The 24,516-nt window shown below is 35.8% G+C and overlaps 1 pseudogene; it reads right to left on the reverse strand.

Moving 5' to 3' along the window:
• Positions 1 to 747: 747 nt before the first annotated feature.
• On the reverse strand, positions 748 to 24,285 carry LOC112497965 (putative ABC transporter B family member 8; annotated as a pseudogene).
• Positions 24,286 to 24,516: the final 231 nt, after the last annotated feature.

Raw genomic sequence — 24,516 nt, forward strand, 5'->3', positions numbered from 1 at the left:
CAAATTGGGAAGAGTAATTTTTTATTTTATCCAATATTTGTTTTCAATTATCATTATAAATTAGAGAATAAATGCATTTATACTTTATAGCATTGCATTGTGACATTAATCACATAACAGAGTTGTAATAATGTCAGCAGGGCAAAGGTCTCCCTGGAGCAGCTGAAGGTGGAGCACTCCACTCTGAAAGACAAACTCACGGCTTATTTTGAGGTTCGCTTATTATTTCTCCCATAAATAGAATTTTGTTTCTTAAATTTACTAATAATAAATTAAACGAATATCCTTTTTCAATTTCTTTTAACAGCTGGTGGCTCAACTTGGAACTGACTCTGATTAGGGAGATGGGCCTCCCAAAAAAATTCCAGCATGAAGTAATATTAAACAGAGTGGAGGTTGCTGTTCGGTCTGAACAAGGCAACCATTCTATCTTAGGAATTTACCTATTATGCTTTTGTTTGTTTTTCCTTTTAATGTAATGGGCTCAGAGCTAGTTTTTTAAGGGGTAGTGTCTTGTAATAAAGGTTGCTTATGGTTTAGGTGGCCCTTTCTTTTGTTGCTTTTCAAAGTTCTTGTAACCTTTAAAACATCATGTTGGAATAAATTGTGCTTTGTGTTCATTATATTCAATCTCTCATGGTCTCATGGTCAAAGTTACTAAGTTGAGAAAAATTAGATTAACCGTTAAGGATAATTGTTACAATAATTACACTCACTTGACCACCGATTCCTTGATTATTTTGATCTCTATGATTGAAGGGTAGCAAGATTAAAGAAGGCCCCTCGCATGTGTGTTAACATCTTTCCACTACTCTTCCATCAGCAACCAAAGTAATGGAGTCAAGATTTTTAATGGTGTTAAGCCGATGAGCCACCAAAATTGTGGTTCTTCCAATCATAATTCTGTCCAATGCTTCTTGAACAACTTGCTCAGATTGCAAATCGGGTGCACTTGTAGCCTCATCAAGTAATAGGATCATCGGGTTACGGATTATAGCTCTTGCTATTGCTACTCTCTGCTTCTACCCTCCTGATGATTGCACTCCCCTTTCGCCGCATTGAGTTTCATATCCATCTTTTTAAGATCTACAATAAATATAAGTAGCAGCGCAATAAAAGTTTTTAGTATACTTTTGTCAATTAGGTGCCAAAAGATTATTAGTTACCATATGTGCTTACGAGATAAATTCATGAGCATTGGCAGCTCTAGCAGCTTTCACCACTTCATTTTCCGAAGCGTCAAGCTTTCCAAACTCAATGTTGTCACGTCTGCTGTCGGAATATACCACCAGCTCTTGGCTAACCAGTGCCATGTGCTTTCGGTACCAACCCCATCAACTCTAACCTATCCTCTTTCAACATCATAAAATCTTTGAATCAATCCAATTACCGTTGATTTTCCACACCCGCTTTTCCCAACAAGCCCAACACTTGTTCCTTGCTGTTGTGCCAAAAACTAGTAAAGAACTGATAATGACTCACCAAGATCCACTCAAGAAAGGTTCTTGTATCTAAAATTGTAGATGATCTGTACTCAGTTTATTGAACGCTTAAATAATCTAAACAACCAAAGCAAATCAAAGTAAGAATCAAAGAACAGAAAGAACAACACGGAAACTTATAGTGGTTTGGCTATGGAAGCCTACTTCCACTGTGAAAAGGTAAATCCAAGTTTTACTGAATGAGTGTCTACAAAGTATAAGCTTTTTAGAGAAGATTACAACTAACACCATATCGTTATTCTAAGGTACCGAGATATATATACAAGCAATGCTCGATCAAAATGGACTCTCAATCACCAGCATGCTTCCCCTGTGTTCAGTGACAAAGACCAGCAGCTTCCCGCACTGGTAACAGCCTTAACTGACTTCTGATCAGCCTCCAAGACACGTGTCTTCATCTTGTTTATTCTAAGTGATGAAACGGCAGCTCAAGTTGTCGTCTCATTTAAGTGAGTCACATGCGAAGTCACACGTCTTCCTTGCACACACAGATGACTTGATATCCTTGTCATATAGCCTTCTCAAGGACTTCAACCGACATGTCATAGTATTGACAAGTCTTTAACCGACTTGTCTCACCTGATTATAAAACTAATTTGTAGTTCATACTCAACACTTAGCTTCACTTCCATGTTGAATTGTCGAAACCAGAGTTTCCGGCCAGCTTCGATATGCAAAATCAACCTTTCTCATCTCTATATTTCCGAATATTTTTTGTAACTTGCTTCCACTTGTGCCATCCCCTGCCTGATATATAGAATTACAAATGAATTAATCTTATATAAAACTTATGCTATTAGTGTAAGCCTAACACACACACACACACACACACACACGTGTTATGTACTTGTGAAGACCCTGGAATCAAGGATTGCCGTTCAAGAATCTTCAACACAGTTGCGATCGCTGTGGAGCCCTCAGCTAGGTCAGAAGTCATACTTCCTGCTTTAGCAATAACCTTTCCAGTGCCTACTAATATGAAAAATGTTTTAAACCCATCCCCAGTTGATATTTGTCCCTTTTGAACCAATGCGCCACCATACCAAAAGTGCAAGGCCCATGACATATAATGTTGGGGGGACTTAGCATAAGATTTCTAGGTATCCAACCCAAAAGACTAGCCTTTTAGGTGGAGTGACCTACCACCTTATAAACCCAAACATCTCTCATTTACTAGCCAATGTGGGACACAACTCAATAATCACCCCCTCGAACGAAACCACCGTCGAACTCTGATCCTTTCGTCCGACACACCTGAGTTGTTCCACCACCACATTCCGGCTACTAGGGTCTAGCTCTGATACCAATTGTTGGGGGGACTTAGCTTTGATCATGACTTCTAGTCACTGGAACTCAAACCAATGGTAAGTGGGTGTTGGATTCTGGATGCACTTATCACATGTGCCCTGATAAAAATCTTTTTTCCAGTTATAGGCTTTTTAATGGTGGGGAAGTCATGATGGGAAACAACTCACTTTGTAAAGTGGTTGGACTTGGAACCATTAGGCTTTAGATGTTTGATGGGGTGATTAGGGAATTAAGTGAAGTAAGGCATGTCCCTGAGCTGAAAAGAAACTTAATATCACTAGGAATCCTTGATCAAATGGGTTGCATCATTAAAATGGAATCTAGGGTTATGAAGATAATTAGAGGGTCCATGGTGATAATGAAGGGGGACAAAAATAATGGCTTGTATGTGCTGCAAGGGATAGCCATTACAGGGGATGTTAGTGTCTCAACCAGTAAGAATCCAAACAAAACACTAATATGGCACATGAGATTGGGGCATATGAGTGAAAGGGGAATGAAGATATTAGAAAAACAGGGAGTCTTAGGGGATGATAAGGTAGGTTCTGTTGAGTTCTGTGAGGTATGTGTCCTAGGAAAATCCTCTAGAACTAGCTTCAAAACTGCAGTGTATAAGACCAAAGGAACCTTAGATTACATCCACTCTGATCTGTGGGGACCAGCACAGACAATTTCTTTAGGTGGAGCTAAATACTTCCTATCCTTGATTGATGACTACTCTAGAATGGTTTGGGTGTATCTCTTAAAGAGTAAAAATAAAGTCTTTGAGAAGTTTAAGCAGTGGAAAGCACTGGTAGAAACCCAAACAGGTAGAAAAGTCAAGAGGCTAAGGACTGATAATGGTTTAGAATTTTGCAATCAACAATTCAATGATTTCTGTGCTCAGAATGGAGTTGTAAGACACAAGACAGTAAGGCACACTCCACAGCAAAATGGACTTACTGAGAGGATGAATAGGACTCTCATGGATAAAGTAAGATGTCTACTAATTCATTAAAGCTTCCTCAGTCCTTATGGGCTGAAACTCTGATGACAGCTTGCTACTTAGTAAATAGAAGTCCATCCAGTGGCATAGACTTTAAAACACCTGTAGAAATGTGGTCAGGCAGAGCTGCTAACTATTCAGATTTGAAGATTTTTGGCTGCCCTGCATTTGCACATATAAAGCAAGGAAAGCTTGAGCCTAGGGCTCTGAACCTACCACCTTATAAACCCAAACATCTCTCATTTACTAGCCAATGTGGGACACAACTCAATAATCACCCCCTCGGACGAAACCACCGTCGAACTCCGGTCATTTCGTCTGACACACCTGAGTTGTTCCACCACCACATTCCGGCTACTAGGGTCTAGCTCTGATACCAATTTGTTAGACCTTGATCGAATTTAATCAACCAAGATTCCCCAAGACTTTTACTAAACACTCTGATGCTTGATTAAGAAAAACTAAGCAACAATAAAAGATATACAAAAGAACTAAAGAACAGCAACCAACGAAAAACAGATTTAAGTGGTTCAGCCTGGAGTTGGCTTACATCCACTGAAGAACAGAGCAACAAGATTTATTCAATTACCAGGAACAAGATACAAGCCTTTTGTTGAAGTTACAAGCATCACACACACAGATTTCATATCTCTTAAGGCTATATATACACGCTTAAGAGACCCCAGAAAAACCCCCTAACAGTCAGCCACCCTCTGTAACCAAAACCCAGATTTTTCCCGCTCTTGTAACAGAATATAACAGCCTCTGAGCCACGTGTTTGTCTCACGCTTGACGGTGGCTCCAAAACGGCAATCCAGTAGGTCGTATTGATAAGTGATAGCACGTGATGCTCACGTGCTTTACTTATTTGCAGACATATGACCAGTTAACTTTGTCATATGGTCTTTAAGTCATTACAACCTACATGTCATATGCTATTATAATCACAAACTGACACGTCGTATATTTCTCTGGAAATCAGTTTCACAGCTCACACTTCAACATTCTCCACCTTGAGCTTGAAACCCTCATGAACCTGTTACTCTTCTCTTCAACTATCTGTCACTCCTTTTTGACAGATTCCTGCTAATTCTAAGCAAAGCTTAAACTTAGCAGTTGTTACTGGTTTAGTCAGCATATCTGCAACATTTTTGTCTGTATGGATCTTCTGCAGTTTCACTGTTGCTTTTAACACTTCCAGCCTTATGAAATGCAACTTGATGTCGATGTGCTTGGTCCTTTCGTAGTGTGTTTGATTTTTGCTCAAACATATAGCACTTTGGCTGTCACATTTTATCATTATTGACCTCTGATCAATACCAAGTTCTTTAAGCATTCCTTTTAGCCAGATGGCCTCTTTAACTGCTTCTGCAGCAGCTGTGTATTCAGCTTCTGTTGTTGAGAGTGCCACAACACTCTGTAGTTGAGCTTTCCAATTGACAGTGCTGTTGTTGAGTGTGAAGAGATATCCTGTAAGTGATCTTCTTATATCCAGATCCCCAGCATAATCTGAGTCTACATAACCAACAATCTGACTGTCATCTTGTCTTGATCCTCCATACATTAACCCATATGTTGTTGTCCTATTTAGGTACCTGAGAATCCATTTTACAGCCCTCCAGTGTTCCTTTCTAGGATTTGCCATATACCTGCTTACAACACTCACAGCATAGGATAAATCAAGCCTAGTTAAGACCATAGCATACATCAGGCAGCCTACAGCACTTGCATAAGGTACATTCACCATCTCAGATTTTTCAGCTTCTGTTGTTGGACTCAGCTGATCTGATAATCTGAAATGTGGGGCTAAGGGTGTTTGAACTAGCTTTGAGTTTGCCATTCCAAACTTATCAATTACCCTTCTGATGTAGTCTTCCTGACTAAGAAACAAAGTACCAGTTTTTCTATCCCTGTGTAACTGCATTCCCAGAATTTTCTTTGCTGGCCCAAGATCCTTCATGTCAAACTCCCCTTTCAGCTTCTGTTTCAGATCTTTAATTAAGCTCATGCTCACACTGGCAATAAGCATGTCATCTACATACAATACCAAATAAATCATGATGCCTGAATCTTCTCTGAAGTAAACACAACAGTCCAAGTTACACCTCTGATATTTTTGCTCTAACATAAAGCTATCAAACCTGAGGTACCATTGCCTTGGAGACTGTTTAAGTCCATACAGGGACTTCTTCAGATGACACACCCAGTCAGCCTTTGATTTGACTGTGAATCCTTCAGGCTGAGCCATTACTATGTACTCTTGTAATTCACCATGTAAGAATGCTATTTTTACATCCATTTGTTCCAAATGCATGTTGTTTACAGCCACCAGTGACAAGATGATTCTTATTGAGGCATGCCTTACTACAGGTGAAAATACCTCAGTAAAATCAATTCCCTCCTTTTGAGTGAAGCCCTTTGCAACAAGTCTGGCTTTGAATCTCACTGGTTCCACTCTTGTGATACCCTGCTTGAGTTTGTACACCCATTTGCATCCTACCACCTTTTTCTTATCTGGTTTTTCCACAAGTGTCCAGGTGTTATTCTTATACAAAGAATCCATTTCTTTCTTCATGGCTTTCAACCACTGGTCTGCATTCTTCCCTGAAATAGCTTCCTTGTAGGTTTTAGGTTCATCATAATCCAGTTCATGAGCTGCTGTTAATGCATATGCAATCAGATCTGCATATGCATACTTCTTTGGTGCCCTTATTTCTCTCCTTTCTCTATCCCTGGCCAACTGATAATCATGCAATGTTGTCTGTTTTTCTGAAACTTCATCAAAATCTTCTGCATCTCTTTCCTCATCTTCTGATGTTTCATATGAAGTTGCATCACCAGTTTTTCTAGTAAGCTCCACCTTAATCTAATCTCTCAGTACATCAGTGTCTTTGTCTGAGTTTTCATCCCTCTGCACATAGCTCTTAAGCATTTCTTGCTCATTGAAGACCACATCTCTACTGACTATGCACCTAGGTGGTTTTAGATCAGTACACCAGAGCCTATAGCCCTTCACACCCTCTGGATATTCAAGAAAGACACATTTCAGAGTCCTAGGCTCAAGCTTTCCTTGCTTTATATGTGCAAATGCAGGGCAGACAAAAATCTTCAAATCAGAATAGTTAGCAGCTCTGCCTGACCACATTTCTACAGGTGTTTTAAAGTCTATGCCATTGGATGGACTTCTATTTACTAAGTAGCAAGCTATCATCAGAGTTTCAGCCCATAAGGACTGAGAAAGCTTTGAATGAATTAGTAGACATCTTACTTTATCCATGAGAGTCCTATTCATCCTCTCAGCAAGTCCATTTTGCTGTGGAGTGTGCCTTACTGTCTTGTGTCTTACAACTCCATTCTGAGCACAGAAATCATTGAATTGTTGATTGCAAAATTCTAAACCATTATCAATCCTTAGCCTCTTGACTTTTCTACCTGTTTGGGTTTCTACCAGTGCTTTCCACTGCTTAAACTTCTCAAAGACTTTATTTTTACTCTTTAAGAGATACACCCAAACCATTCTAGAGTAGTCATCAATCAAGGATAGGAAGTATTTAGCTCCACCTAAAGAAATTGTCTGTGCTGGTCCCCACAGATCAGAGTGGATGTAATCTAAGGTTCCTTTGGTCTTATGCACTGCAGTTTTGAAGCTAGTTCTAGAGGATTTTCCTAGGACACATACCTCACAGAACTCAACAGAACCTACCTTATCATCCCCTAAGACTCCCTGTTTTTCTAATATCTTCATTCCCCTTTCACTCATATGCCCCAATCTCATGTGCCAAATTAGTGTTTTGTTTGGATTCTTACTGGTTGGGACACTAACATCCCCTGTAATGGCTATCCCTTGCAGCACATACAAGCCATTATTTTTGTCCCCCTTCATTATCACCATGGACCCTCTAATTATCTTCATAACCCCATATTCCATTTTAATGATGCAACTCATTTGATCAAGGATTCCTAGTGATATTAAGTTTCTTTTTAGCTCAGGGACATGCCTTACTTCACTTAATTCCCTAATCACCCCATCAAACATCTTAAGCCTAATGGTTCCAAGTCCAACCACTTTACAAAGTGAGTTGTTTCCCATCATGACTTCCCCACCATTAAAAAGCCTATAACTAGAAAAAAAAAAGATTTTTATCAGGGCACATGTGATAAGTGCATCCAGAATCCAACACCCACTTACCATTGGTTTGAGTTCCAGTGACTAGACGAACACCAGCTGAGTCATAGCCTTCATCATCTTTTTCTTCTGATGCAACAGCAGCATTTCCATTCTTCTTGGGTCCATCTTTTTCCTTGTTCTTTCTCTCTGGACAGTCCTTCTTGAAATGTCCCTCCTTCTGGCACTGGAAACATTTCAAATTTTTATTCTTTGACTTTGATTTACTGCGTTTTCTGTTCTTATTACTGTAATCCTTCTTGTCTGATCTACTCCTTGCTGTTAAGCCTTCTCCATCTCTTACTTCTGACTTCCTTGTAACCTCTTTTGAACTGAGATAATCTTTAACATCAGCCTTGGTTATTGACTGCCTTCCATATAGTAATCTGTCCACGAAATGTTCATAGGAAGGTGGGAGGGATGATAACAAGATTATTGCCTTGTCTTCATCTTCCAGTTTCACATTGATATCTTCAAGATCAAGAATGATTCTGTTGAAGTTATCAATGTGATTTGCCAGAGAGCTACCCTCTTCCATCTGCAATGTATACAGCCTCTTCTTGGTGCAAAGTCTCTTGGTTAGAGACTTTTTCGTATAGAGATCTTCTAATTTTTTCCAGAGGCCTGCAGCAGTTGTTTGATCCCCAACTTCCCTCAGAACTCCATCACCCAGACTCAAGATTAAGGTGCTATGAGCCTTGTCTAATGCATCTTGCATTTCTTCTCCACTAAGCTTGCTGGGCTTCTTTTCAGATCTTGGATCCCCCAGTGTTTCTTCAAGCCCTTGATGGACCAACAATGCTCTCATCTTGAGACACCATAAATGGAAGTCATTCTCAACTGTAAATTTCTCTACTTGAAACTTAGAGGTTGCCATTTCTTGGATCAAAGATCAGAGTTGTTGGGCTCTGATACCAATTTGTTGGGGGGACTTAGCATAAGATTTCTAGGTATCCAACCCAAAAGACTAGCCTTTTAGGTGGAGTGACCTACCACCTTATAAACCCAAACATCTCTCATTTACTAGCCAATGTGGGACACAACTCAATATATAAGCTAGGCACTGAGCTGACCCCAAACCATTTCCTGCAAGCCATGACTTTTTCCTAGCTTGCTTTCTGGGTTCCTCTTGAGCTTCATTAAATATTTGAAGAACCTTTCCTACACTTCTGAACGTAGTCACAATTCTGTAATTAATGACTGCTTCCACAGCAATTTGAGCGCTGTGATTTTGTGCTTTAACGAAGTTTGTTGAAATACTAGAGAGCACTACTTTTCTAGTGTAAAAACATAGAATTGTGAGTGGCTGGACTGTAATAATAACAATTGCTAGTTTTCAAGCCACAACTAGCTAGGTGAAAAATTTTATAGAGGTCAAATTTAAAATTGTAATTTTTATGTTATTATATATGTAAAATTTTAATTCTACAGGGGCCAATATAGATAATTTACACTAATTTTCACATTTTCTTTAGAAGCTCCTTAAATTTTTCAAAATTGTACAGGAGCCATGGCACCTCTAGTCTTATACTAGCTCGGCCCCTGCCCATGACCATTACAATGGTGATAGCAGAAGTAGTTTGAACTAACAAAGATACTATGTCTGCAACTAGAGATTTAACCATTGATGCCTCGTTGCTCAATCTAGAACACAATGCCGCACTTGAGTTGTGCATTTCATCCAACCAAGCTGCTTTAAATGTCAGAATCTTTTCAAGCATTCTTAACCTGATTCTCTTGGTTAGCCGGCCGCCCATATAAGCAAAATTGTAATGTTGCAAAAGATTAAAAGCTAGAGAAATCAAGGAAAGTGAACAGAAAATGAGTGAATATGTGCGGATTCTTGATTGCATTTCATTGTGGCTTTTAGCAAAGAAAGCAGAGATCATGCCACCAATGGTCAGGGCATGGATAGGTTGCACTAAGCCAACAACTATAGCTGAGAGGTGGGTGAGTTATTGGCTGCAGGCCATCAATGACAGGTAATGGCGAAGCAAAGACAGTTGGGCTAGATCTTCCTACAATAAGCCCGCCACCACTACTTCTTCTGATAGATGAGACATGTGTTTCTGGGTTTTTCTCTTCGTCATCACAACTGAATTGTCTCTACATTTTGGCCATTTTTGCATAGTGACCATTTGTTTTGTTGATGAGATCATTGTGTGAGCCTATTTCTACCAAGCAGCCATTGTTAACTATTGCTATGAGGTTTGCATTCCAGACTGTTGAGAGCTTATGTGCCACTACCTGACATGTCAAATAACTAAAAAAAAAAATGAAGCAATCTTTATTCATTATGAAACGTTTTCATAGAAGGTTGTAGATATATACATATATATATTTATTTATTTATTTAATATTGCTATACAGGGCTGTCATTTATATTAGATCAGATATTATAATTAATATTTACAAACAAATTATACAACTAAGACCCCCTTCTTGCCATGTACTCATCTAAAACACTGCCTAGATTCTTTATATTTGATAATTGAAGAAGAACTAAAATTAACTGTCATAATGCTTTTATGGAGCTCGAACACTCGCACTCAATATTGTAAACGTAAGGGTTCTCCCACTGAGCCAAAGGCCCATTAGTAAGGTTGTAAATAGTTAAAAGAAAGTTTTTGAAATAAGGTTTATTGAATAATTTTGAATTGACAAAGTTAAAATTTTGAACCCTTTTATATAATAACCTTAAATATTGTAAATTTACCAAAATATGCAAATCTAAAATATTATTTTATAATAAAATTCTTCTAATAAAAGTAAGAAAAAGAAAATAAATGGTGTCCAAATTCAAATTCGAGAAAAAAGACAAAAATCCTAAAAGGAATAGGAAAAATAAGAAAATATCTTAAAATTGAAAAATGAGTAGGAAAGAAATGAAATTTTTGGCTTGATCACATGGTAGAACGGCAGAAGTGATTCTAGGTTTGATTCGTCTTGTCACAAGCTTCGATATTATATGTCAAAATGAATAGTTGTAGCCCAGTTGTGTCCCCTAGAATGTACTCCGTTTGTAATACACAATCATTCTACATTAGTCCCCTCACTTCAAAAGAACTTGTCCTCGAGTTAGGTTCATACAACCCCTCATCATCTTAATGATATTCAAACGGATCAACACATTGAACATGTGAGAGATATTGTAATCATCCGGCAGTTGGAGCACATAAGCATTATCACTAATCTTCCATGTCATTCGAAATGGACTATACTTCCGCTTCTCCAACTTAGCACAAATACTAGGGAAACGACTACGCCGCAAATGCATTATCACCAAATCAACTCCTGAAACACCTTTATGCACTGGTGCTTGTCTACCTCAGCCTTGTACTTGGCATTAGTAGCCTTCAAGTGAGCTCAAACCTCAATGTGAATCTATAGATTCTCATGTGCCATATTATCTACGGATTTACTTCCTCCAGCCGCAAATAGCATGATACCAACTAATTGAGTAAAGGTAGCAGGAGTGAATTGATAGGATAGATAACACTAAATATCGCCCTAATATCCAGCCAAGCCAATGCGATTAGCTAACGCTCTAATCGAAACATAATTAGATCTTGTTCTAATCCAAATGACTCAATAAGATTTTTAATAATGAGTTTTAAGACACTCTATTTTAAACCACCTTATAAGAGAGATTTTTAATAGATAATTCCAAAGGAAATTGTAAAAAGAGGTTTTATTAACTGATCAAAAGTTGAAGTTACAATAATGCAACCTCTCTATTTATAATAGAGTAAACTTACTTCCTTAAGTTAACTGAAAAATGAAAACTAAATTATAATTTTAATAGAAATAAAAGATTAAGACACATACCATAATTGACTCTAATTAAAATAAAATCCTACAATAATAAATCTTAAAATAATATCCTACATCATTTTCCCCTCTTAAAAGAAATTCATCCTCAAGTTTGAATACAGTCTGAAGGGTGAAACTTGTAGTGTAAGACTAAAGTATCTTACAATTCGAACTTGCTGTCTTTCTTATCAATCTTTTTTGAAACTTTAAAGAATCCATATTTTCCTTCGCTTATACCATTTTTTAGGCGATGAAGACTTCAAAGAACGAACAATGATCAAATAAATTATGCATTTTTCCAATTGTTGCTCAATGAAATCTCCAACCAATTTCAACTTTTTAATCGAATCTTCTTTATGCACTACCTTCTTGTGCTTAATATAAGTAGGTAAAACAATTTCAATCATTTTAGCTTCTTCAGCTTTATTTTGTTGCACAACCTTGATTGTATGATTAGGCTCAATGCTCAAATTAAGAGTAGGTTGTAAATGTTTTTAAAAAACCTTAGATAGATTGAAAACCTCATCATTTTCAATGCTTGTTTTGTCCTCCAAGGAAACATCCTGCACATTCTTGCACAAATTGTCAAATTGAAACTTTAAATTAATAATAAATTGTACATTTTCTTCTGGTGTCTCATGTGAGTTTTCTTCCTCAACAATAGGTGAACTCATTGATACAAATTTAGGCACTTTCATAAATACATGCCATTGCTTGATTAAAGTTTAGGCTTCACTAAGTCTTTTAATCATAGCTACACCTTTGCACTCTGATAGACTATTCTAAAGCACTCCCTGTTAATAGAAAATCACCTACAAATTGTACTCGATCATGTCTCAACAATCAAATCATATATTCATGATCAACCTTATTCAACCATGAAAAAAAATATTCAAGACTACAATTTCCATCAAGTTTCCAAACATAATGCCCTTTGAATATTTCAAATTACAAACGTAAAATTAATGGTAAAATTGTAAATAAAGCACAACTCTCAGGTTTGGTATGGCCAACAGTTGGTGGTCGTGAATTGGTGTGTTGATGGTCGGATTTAGAAGATATTGTGGTGAGAAGCAAAATGATGGAAGTGAATTGGCTGGATTCACGATGGTTTGGTCAGAAAACCAATTTAAAGTGACAGTGGCCTATAGTGATTCGTGGCGGTTTATAGCCGGCATTTGGTGTTAATTGGCAATTGGTTTTGGATGTATGATTAGAGAGGAGTGTGACTATGCGTCGGTTATTGGTAACAATGGCTAGTTCATATCGACAGCTAATAGAAAGATTGTAGGATTTTAGGTAATTCACAACAACAGCGTGACTGTTTATGACGACAATCGTCTATCGAGTCAGGTGTTGGTCAACAAAGGTTGGTGAATTTGGTGGTAGTGTTGGCTAGCTGAACGATAATGGTGTGCGGTCATGGATAAAGAAGTCGCGGGTTTGGGTTGTTCACACGGTGGCTGCATAGCTGATTAAGGGTAGTAGACGCATGGGTTTTGGTTGACGACTAGCAATGAGATTGATGGTTGTAGCAGCTAGTGGTGAAAGTGGCCCAATTGTAGCAGAAGTGGTGGTGGGCAGTAGTTAGAGTTTCAAGTTTTGGGATTTTTTTGGTTTTTTGTTCTTTTTATTTTTCTTTCTTTTAGTGATGTACTTAGTGGCGATGAATATGGGTAGTCAGGAAAGCTGTGCAACTGACACAGATACGCTTGGACACCAATTGATGAAACGAAAATGTAAAAGATTGTAGACAGTTGAAATAAAGTTTTGAATAATGAGTTTATTGAATAATTTTGAATCGACACGACTAAGGTTTTAAGCCTTTCATATAATAACCTTAAATATTCTAAATTTATCAAAATAGCACATCTAGAATATTATTTATAATAAAATTCTCCTAATCAAAATAAGAAAAGGAAAACAAACAGTCTCTAAATCCGAATTTACAAAAAAAAAAGATAAAAATCCTAGAAGGTATAAGAAAAATAAGAAAATATCTTAAAACTAAAAAATAAGAAAGAAATGGAATTTTTAGCTTGATCATGTGGCACAATAGTAAAAGCAATTCTAGTATTAGTTTGTCTTGTCGCAATCTTTGAAAGAGTATATTACATGTTAAAAATAGACACCTATAGCCAAAGTTATGTCCTCCGGAATGTACCTAACTCATTATACACATCCATCCTACATCATTCACATTTCACTCTAATATTTGATCAAGGTCTTTTTCTTTTAAGGACTGGTTGCAAGCAAAATAAGACAATTTATTGAAAAATATGAAAAAGTGTATGTTAAAATTGGAACATATCATAATTCTATTAGATAAATGTAAATTAGTAAAACTTTTCCATCTTTAAAGAGAAGTGTTTGTAGTGTACAAAAGAAGACATTGTCATGAAGATTAGCTTTCTTTAGTATATTCTATTTTATTTAATAAAAATGTACTTTCAAATTAGGCCAGTTTAAAATTAAAGTGTTATAATTTTTAATCAACATGTATGTAAGAATAGAACTATTATATCAAAAAATAACTTATTAGTGATTGGTAAACATTAGTTTTCAAGTGTAAATGAATGTTTACCAAATATTTTAGCTATTGTATTTTCAAAGTTGACATAAAATAAATCCTTTATATAAAATTCTTGAAAAGTTAATGAAAGATTAACCAACCAAGTTTGATAGCAATATTTACTAGTGTGGTTCTTCCCAAGGAAGCCTGATCAAGGGTATATTGCACCAATGTCTCAGATTCTGAGTCAAGAGCACTTGTTACTTCATCAAGTAAAAGAATCCCAGGGTTTTTCATAACGCTCTTGTTGTAGCAATTCACTGCTTTTGTCCACTTGATAAAAGTGCTCCCCTTTCACCAACCTATTACACATTAAGATCAAACATTTTCTCCTATATATAAAAAAAAAGATCAAACATGTTATTAGAACCAGTCTTGAACTCACTTGATTTTTTTAAAAGCTAACCTTGATTACAAGTAATTGTATGTTGTTCATGATTTTACAATTACCTTTGTTTCGTTCCCTTCTAAAAGCTGCCTCATGAAATTATGAGCATTTGCAGCCATGGAAGTAATAATAACTTCATCCATCGTAGCTTCAAGTTTCCCAAACAGCACGTTATCCTTTATTGATGTTCCAAACAATGCATACTCTTGACTCACAAGCCCCGTTTTCTCTTTAATCTATTTCAACTGAAGGCATCTAATATCTACACCATCAATCTTTATGTTGGAAAATGAATTACAAACCTGAATCTCTCAACCGAGTATGACAAGTTGGTTGTAGACTTAGAGATAGCAGTGACATGTCGATTAAAGTCTCTATAAAGGCTGCATGACAAGCTTTTGGAATCAACTGTGTGCACTAATAGCACATATGATCACGCACGTGAGTCTTTTAACCAAAACGGCAGCTAAAGTTGGTGTTTCATTAATTAAGGCTAATGAGACGTAGATATATGGTTGGGGGCAGTTTTAAAAGGTTGTTACAAGGGCGGGAAGCAGCTGGGTTTGTTATTAAGTATATGCGGCATGTGCTGATGTCTTTCTAGGTTAATTGCTTATTGTATATATAGCTTCATACTTTGACATGTCATTAGATTGATTTGGTTACATCTTCTCTGTAAATTTGTATCTTGAAAACTCTCATTCAATGAAAGCTTGTTTGACCTTTTCGCAGTGGATATAGGCATCAATGGCTGAACCACTTTAAATTTTCCTGGTGTTATCATTCTGTTTGTTGATCTCTTATTGATTTCTTCGTTTATCTTGATTTGTTAAGTCGTATAAATCAAGATTAGTTCAATTAATTGCTATTTTAGCTTAATCTTGGAGAGCCAAGTCTAGTGTTGCACTGGTTATTGCTTCAATAAATTGGTACTAGAGCTATTCTCTAAAATTCTTGATCTAAAATGGCTACTCCTAATCTTGAGGTAGAAAAATATATACAGGTGAAAATGACTTATGACTTTCACCTGCAGAGGCTTAAGATAATAGCCTTATTGATACATCAAGGTCTGGATGAAGCCTTTGGTAAAGCTTTATCATCCAAGAAGCAAAGAAATGTGCCAGATGAAGACTTTCCAGATGTGTTTAATAGTGCTTACACCACAATAATCTTGCGTCTCGGAGATGGTGTACTGAGAAAAGTGGGCTGAGAGACAACAATAACTGGATTGCGGAAGAAGCTTGACAACTTATATACCCACTAAAAAGAAGCTTTATACATTTGAAATAGAAGAAGGTTCATTAATCTCTGATCACATTGATGCCTTCAATAAGATTATATTAGATCTAGAAGACATTAATGTAAAAATTGATGATAAGGGTGAATCTATGATTCTGTTATGCTCTCTGCCAAACTCTTATGAGCACCTAGTTGATACACTCATGTATGGGAGACAAACTCTCTCCATGGTGGATGTAAGAAAAAACACTAAATTTTAAGGCTGCAACTAAGAAAGAAACAAGAAATGAAGAAGGATTAACAGCAAGAAGAAGGCTAGAAAAGAAAGAAGGGGGTAAGGGAAAGAAGGAAATATTCAAATCCAGACCTAAAATTTTGAAGTGCTTCTAATGCTACAAGGAAAGCCATTTTTAAGAAGGATTGTCCTGAGAGAAAGAGCAAAAACAAAGGATAAAAGAGAAGAATGGTGACGCTATTGTTGCATAAGAAATTCAAGAATCTAATGGTTATGACTCTACTGGAGTTCTCATAGTCATTGATGGCCAAACAAGAGGTAACTGGGTTTTAAACTCTAGTTGCTCATTTCATATGTGCCTTAATAAAAGTTTTTTCAAGAACTATGAAATCTATGATGGTAGAGTAGTTGTAATAGGAAATGACGCTAGTTGCAAGGTAATTGGCAGAAGCACTATTAAACTAAAAATGCTTAATGGAATAATTAGAGAATCAACAGATGTGAGACATATCCTTAATTTGAAAAGGAATATGATTTCTCTTAGCATGTTGGATAAAATGAGGTGTTTAGTCAAACTAGAGTTAGGAATATTAAAGGTGTTGAAATGGTCAATGGATTTAATGAAGGAAAACTTAAACAATGTCTAGTATATCCTTCAAAGTTCAACAATTACACGTGATGTTGGGGTTTTAAATTAGGATCTAGACAAAACCATGTTGTGGTATTTAAAGTTAGGCTATATGAGTGAAAGGAGACTTAGAGAGCTGTCTAAGTAGGGCATTTTGGGAGAAGAGAAGATCTGTGAGGAGTGTCCTAGGCAAATCCTTAAGGGTTAAATTTAGTATTGGTGCTGATATTTCAAAAGAAACTTTAGACTATATCCATGTTGATCTGTAGGGTCCAGCACAGACAATATCCTTGGGGGAGCTAGATATTTATATCTTTTATTGATGATTATTTAAGAATAGTCTAGGTGTTTGTGTTAAATAATAAAGAGGATGTGTTTGAGCAGTTTAAAGATTGGAAGACTCTGGTTGAAACTCAAGCTAGCAAGAAGTTGAAGAGGCTCAGAACAGATAATGGCTTGGAATTCTGTAATAAAATGTTTGAAGATTTCTGCAGTAAGCATGGTATTGTGAGACACAGAACAATAAGACATACACCCCAATAGAATGGTTTAGCTGAGAGGATGAATAAGACCTTAATTGATATGGTAAGGTGCATGCTTATTCACTCTAAGCTATCTATGAATTTGTGGGCTAAGGCTTTATCAGCAGCTTTTTATATTGTGAACATAAGTCCCTCAACTGGAATCAACTTTAAAACACCCTATTAACTCTAATCTGCCAAACTAGTAGACTACTCTAATATGGAGGTCTTTGGTTGTTCAACTTATGCTCACATTAGACAAGAGAAATTAGAGCCGAGGGCATTAAGGTGTGTGTTTCTTAGTTACGCTGATGGTGTAAAAGGGTATAAGTTATAGTGTACTGATATGAAGCCTCCAAGATCGATAATCAGCAAGGATGTGGTACTTAATGAATCTGAGATGCTTTAACACTCAGTTTTATTAAAGTCTACAAATACATAGAAGATAGATAAGGATAAGAAGACTTATCTTGACGTAAAGCTTCTAGATTTAAGCCTAAAACAAAAACCAAGAGCAGAAACTAGAACTGAAGTTGATACAAAAACATCTAAATAAGAAGATCAAGTAACAAGTGATCAAGGGGTCAGAGATTATTAGCTGGCAAGAGATATGGAAAAAAGAGTCATAATGCCTTCAAAGAGATATGCATATGGAAACCTAATTGCATTTGCATTAATAGCAGTACATGAAGATGAAACAGATGAACCCAGATCATACTTAAATGCTATAAACTGTGATAAGTCAAAAGAATGGATCAAGGTTATGGATGAGGAAATTATGTCCTTAATGAAGTCCTTAATGAAGAATCACACCTAGGATCTCATTAAGAAGCCAACAAACAAAAGGGTAGTGTAATGTAAATGGATTTACAGGCTTAAAGAGGGCACACCAAGTGTTGAGCCATAGAGATATAAAGTCAGGCTAGTAGCAATGGGCTTTACTCAGAGGAAGGGGATGGATTTCACAGAGGTTTTCTCCCCAGTGGTGAGACATTCTTCACTGAAGATCATGTTATCTCTAGTTGTTGTACAAGATATGCATCTTGAACATATGGATGTAAAGACTGCCTTTTTGCTTAGTGAGTTAGATGAGATGATTGTAATGTCTCAACCTAAAGGTTATGTGGATCCAAAGAGAATTGATCATATTTGTCATCTAAAGAATACCTTGTATGGGCTTAAATATTCATTTAGGTAGTGGTACTTAAAGTTTAACTGTCTTATGACAAAGAATGACTTTCAAAAGTGTAATTCTGATTACTGTGTTTACTTCAAAACCTTAAAAGAAGGTGATAAGATTTATTTGTTGCTTTATGTAGACGACATGTTATTACCGGCCCACTTTAGACTTTCCTGCCAATAATGTCCAAAATCTGACACAGGAAAAAGCTAAAATGATTAAAATTCCATACTTAAGTGCTGTTGGATGTGCAATGGTCCTAACTAGGCCTGATCTCTCTTATGTTGTGAGTGTTGTAAGCAGATTTATAGCAAACCCACATAAAGAACATTGGAAAGCTATTGTATGGATTTTAAGATACCTTGCTGGTACAACTGATTATGGTTTGGTGTATGGCGCTGATAGGATTGCAGTAGTCTATATAGAAGGCTATGTAGATGAAAATTATACTAGATATCTGGACAAAAGAAGATCTTTGACAGGTTTTTGTTTAAGCTAAATGGTTGCACTATAAATTGGAAAACTTCATGGCAGAGTATTGTTGCTCTGTCAACAACAGAGGCAGAATATACAGCAGCTGCAAAAGCAATCAAAAAAGTTATCTAGCTTAGAAGAATGGTGACAGAGTTGGGGTTTGAACAGAAGCAAATCACAATTTATTGTGATAGTAAAAGCGCTATCTGTCTGAGCAAGAATCAGATACACCCTGAGAAGACCAAGCATATTGATATCAAGCTTCACTTTGTCAGACTGGAAGTTTCAAGATGTGGGGTAAAACTAGTCAAGATACACACTAATAACAACATTGCTGACATGCTCACCAAAGCTGTACCAAGTGCTAAGTTTGAGTTCAGTTTGAACTTAGCTGGCATTTGCAGGATATAGACTACAGAAGAGGAGTGAAAAGTTGAATCTAAATGAGTGAATGATTTAAAGTTCAAGGTGGAGAATGTTGAAGGATGAATTGAAAATTTAAATCTCTCAACTGAGTATGACGAGTTGGTTGTAGAATCAGGGATACAGTGACATGTCGGTTGAAGTATCTAGGAAGGTTGTATGACAAGCTTTTGGAATCAGCTGTGTGCACTAATAGCACATGTGATCAAGCACGTGAGTCTCTTAATCAAAACGACAACTAAGGTTGGTGTTTCATTAATTAAGGCTAATGAGACGTAGACACGTGATCATGGGTAGTTTTAAAAGGTTGTTGAAGGTTGTTACAAGCGTGGGAGGCAGCTGGGTTTGTTATTAAGCACAGGCGGCATGTGCTGATGATTGGATGATCTTTCTAGATCAATCTCTTCTTGTATATATAGCCTCATACTTTGATATGTTGTTAGATTGATTTGGTTACATCTTCTTTGTACATTTGTACCTAGAAAATTCTCATTCAGTGAAAGCTTAGTTCACCTTTTCACAATGGATATAGGCATCAATAGCCAAACCACTTTAAATTTGCCCTGTGTTATCATTCTGTTTGTTGATCTCTTATTGATTTGCTTTGTTCATCTTGATTGGTTAAGTTGCATACATCAAGATTTGTTCGGTTAATTGTTGTTTTAGCTTAAAGGATTGATTAAAGTGGATCTTGGAGAGTCAATCCAGTGCTGCACTGGTTCTAGGTTCAACACTTCACAATCTCATCGTTGGCATCATAAAACCATTGCACAAGGGCAATTGCGGTTGATTTGCCACTTTGACTAGCCCCAACAAGAGCCAAGTTTTTCCTGCTTCAGCTTTGAGATTGAAATCTTTAAATACAACGGAATCAGGACAAGAAGGCTACGAGAATTTGACATGCTGGAATTCTATTTCTCCACGAACTTTATCTATCACAAGTCCTTTTGTGTCTTTACCATCAATTTCTGGAACCTTGTCTTTCCTGTTGAATATTCTTGAAGCTAGAAATAAAGCTTCTATGAAGTACTTTGGTTTAGGAAGTGCTGATCCTAGGGAACTGCATTACATTTACCACAGTACAAAAAAAAATGAAGAAGATGTGCAGAAATACATGAGCAATTAGACAAAGGTAATTATGCAAGATCCTTATTTGAGGATAGTAATATGAATATTAAACTTTGTTTGCACAACTCCTTAAATGTCATTTTGAGCTATTTCATTTCCTAATTACTTTCTTTCCTTACTATTACGTGCACAAATATTTTTAATTTGTTAATGTGAGTCATAAGGATACAATTATAATAAGACCATTAGCATCAAAAGTACGACTTGAAAGAGCTTTCAAAATTGATTGAAATTTACAATTTATGGTGCATTGACATTATTTTTGGTGAATCAAAATTCAAAAAATATTGGAACATATCTGAAAACAAGAATAGCTTTTTTCAAGCTTTGGCATAAAGACAAGTTCAACGTATGTCAATCTCTTGGCCTCTTATTCTTCAAAAGAGGTAGTCAGTTATAATAAGACACGTAAACTTAATAGATCCACTAGATGAGATGCCTAATTTGACAGCAAATGTTTAATTGAAAAATGGGGGAAAAAAGGTGTAAACAACTAATACAATTGACTTCTTCTACAAAGTGGCATAATATAGATTCCTTTAAAGCAACAGATTTCTTGGTGCAATAAAAGACTTTATGAAGTCAAAAGAACCCAATAATTTACTAAAGGCAAACGCCACGTATTATTAACCTTTATATACAAACTCTTGTTTATTGATTAGTTCAAGGTCTACAAGAAAATTAATTAATTAAGGTCTAGGACGTTAAGTAGAAAATCTTCTAAAAACTTCCTTCAATCATTAAGTTCTATATCTATTTATTCCTTCCACCACAAAAAGTTCCATCCATCAATAGTGATCATCAGGCCTAAAATAGCTATAGAAAACAAGGACGGTGTACTCAAAACATTTTGTTCACACCAAAAAAGTGGAAAATTGAAAGTCCCTGCTCGGCATTCTCACCTTAAATCCAGCTGATTGTTTGCAAATTTCGAGGACTACAACAATTAGCTATCATTAAAACATCACTTTAAATATCTGTTTACTTATTTATGTGATAAATAAGAGAATAAAAAAATATGTAATCCTCCAAAAAAAATTTTCAAATATAAATAATTTCATATTATTTTAATCAAATGTATTATTTGAATCCTATGCTTTATTTTAAATATATAAAAGTGTGGTGTTTGGTTGCGTGCCTGCCTACGTTAGTTATTACACAATTCAATTTGTACAATGTCAAGTATTTTTATTGTAGCTTGAGCACGCATGCTAAATTTTTTTTTTTTAATATTGTTATACAGGACTTAGGGATGGCAATGGGGAGGGGAGGGGAGGGGACCGATCTCCCCGTACCCATCCCCGATATTTTACGTATGTCCCCATCCCCTCCCCGTCCCCGTCAGAATTACTTGAGAGAATCCACATCCCCTCCCCGAATAATAACAGGGGATCCCCGAGGGTCCCCGATCCCCGAATAACTAATACATTTTTTTTTCGATTTTGAGTTAATCATATTAAAATAAAAAATTCAAATAAAAGTAAAGTTCGAAATATATCTTACATTAATATCTATTACAAAAGTCACATACATTAAATTAGTAAGTAACGCAACATACAAGAGATACAAACTTATTTTACAAACTATCATGAACAAATTAATAGTCTAATACAAAATTGTTACAAATAAAATCAAATTTAGATTCAAAATTAACTTTTTCAATGGTGGCGTGGGCACTTTATAAATGTGGACTATTCCCTTTACAACACAATAGTTAAATCGGAGCAAATCAAAAGTAAATATTAGATTAGATTAGATTAGATATTAAAATTGTGATTCGCTGTGGGCAATTATAACATCTAAAATTAAATAAAAAATAGATTTAAGTTTAAAATATTTAAAGAATATCAAAATTAAAAAAAAAATGGCTAATAGAATCTACTCAGTCTTTTTAATGTCCTAAATAAAAATTTAGAACTTTAATTAGCTAATTAGGCCTAAAAGTTTAATAATATAAATATTTTGATATTTTTTATTTTTACCAATATTTATAATTTTATAATTTAAATTTTATAATTTATTTACTAGTAATTTTAAAAAATTAAAATTAAATTAAAAATTAAAATGGGGAAATGGGTAGGGGATGGGGATTCCACCTCATCCCCGTCCCCTCCCCGAATAAGAAATTGGGTAAAAAAATTTCCCCGTCCCCTCCCCGAATAAGAAATTGGGTATGAAATTATCCCCATACCCTCCCCGAATGGGGAAAATCCCCGAGGGTACCCGTCCCCGTGGGGATTTTTGCCATCCCTGACAGGACTGTAGGTATTAATTTTAATATTAACAAATAAATTTTATAATTGGGACTTCTTCGTGGCATGTACTCTTCTGAAGCGCTGCCCAAATTCTTCAAACCCTCTCAAATATTCGAGGGCTGTCCACTCTACTCACATTTCGTGAGGGATAGACTGGCTCCACTCAATTATTTGATAATTGAGGGAGGATTGTAAATAACCCCCATAAATACTTTTATGGAGGCTCGAACCCTTGCACTCAACATTGTAAGTGCAAGGGCTCTCCCACTGGACCAAAGGCCCATTGGTGCACGCATGCTAAATTTGAAACCGTTGAGTGAGAGCCAATTTCTTTTTCTTATTTTCAATCCCAAGCAACATGTGACTTGAACGGTCAGAATTTGGACATTTCTAAGTTGGTTAGTTAAAGGATACGTTCTGCAGTTGTTTTAAGGATTTAGTATCCTATTGCTTCTTTGTAAACATGTTTTTTACAAGTCCGATTTGGAAAAGTACCTGATTGTATTGTCGCTGCTAGTTTTTTCTGTATTGGATAATGAAACAGTATTGTATTGCGCATTGTACCCAAATCAAATTTCCTTTTAATTTTAAGAAAAAAAATTATAGCAACGGATATCACCTATTTCCAAATGAAATAACTATCAATTAACCATCCAGAAACTAATGAATGGTAATTTTCTTTTTAGGTAGAAAAGATTACTATACAACTGCCTTGTTCAAGGTGTTAGGCTTTAGCTAATTTTTTTTTTTTTGGTTGGAAATATATATATAATATATATATATATATATTTATTGGGTGGAAATTTAATTTGGAATATTATGATCGAGTTGTGATGTAGAAGTTTATGATCTAACTTATTTTAAAGCCCTTATTAATTGAGATTTGTCTCAACCAAGAACTATTCTCAATTGATGTGAGATTATCTCTTTAATAACTCCTGTCACATGTAGTTTTGTCTTTTTTGTCTGGTCCTTATCAAATGAAAAAATAGTATAAGTCACACTCTTGCATGAATTTACCTATGATACCATGAAGAATTAAATTAAATTAATAAAAAAATTGGTCTATGATGTTAATGGCTGGCCCGATCTTGAATATTTAGCCCAAGAATTATTATGTGTCAATGTGGGATTATATTCGTCGAAGAAAAATCTGACTCATTTACCAATAATGGCACTTTTTTAAAATTATTTTTAATATTTTTGTAAACTCAACGTGCCCATTTTACATCAGATTTCTTATTTTAACATAAGAAATTTTTTATTAACTAAACTAGTTGACACTCATACAGACTAATTTGATAGATATATATTATGCTTAAATGAAAATATATATTCAAGACGTTCGTGGCTTTGTGCTCTAGATATAACTAAACAATTTTTAAAATATGCTTAAACCTAACAGGAGTAGTCCCGTTGAGTTTATGTCGTTTTTCCTCGGAGTTGATGGCTGTGTTTTGAAGTGCCATCCTTTTTATGGATATTCCAAGGAGAGTAGTTTAGGATTGCTTTTGAAAAGAAAAATGATCTTGATATTGACTATCCATTTTAATATGAATTAATCCCGATAAAAGCCCTAGGGTGTGTAACCCCTTCACCTTTTAAATATAAGAAAGAGAGACTAGGAGAAGGAAAGGAGCTTTCCATATTAAAATATCAGGATAAACTTTGGCATTAGAAACTTTAATTTGGTGCCACTC

This window comes from Citrus sinensis, chromosome 1 (assembly GCF_022201045.2).
Source record: "Citrus sinensis cultivar Valencia sweet orange chromosome 1, DVS_A1.0, whole genome shotgun sequence".
Classification (NCBI taxonomy): domain Eukaryota; kingdom Viridiplantae; phylum Streptophyta; class Magnoliopsida; order Sapindales; family Rutaceae; genus Citrus; species Citrus sinensis.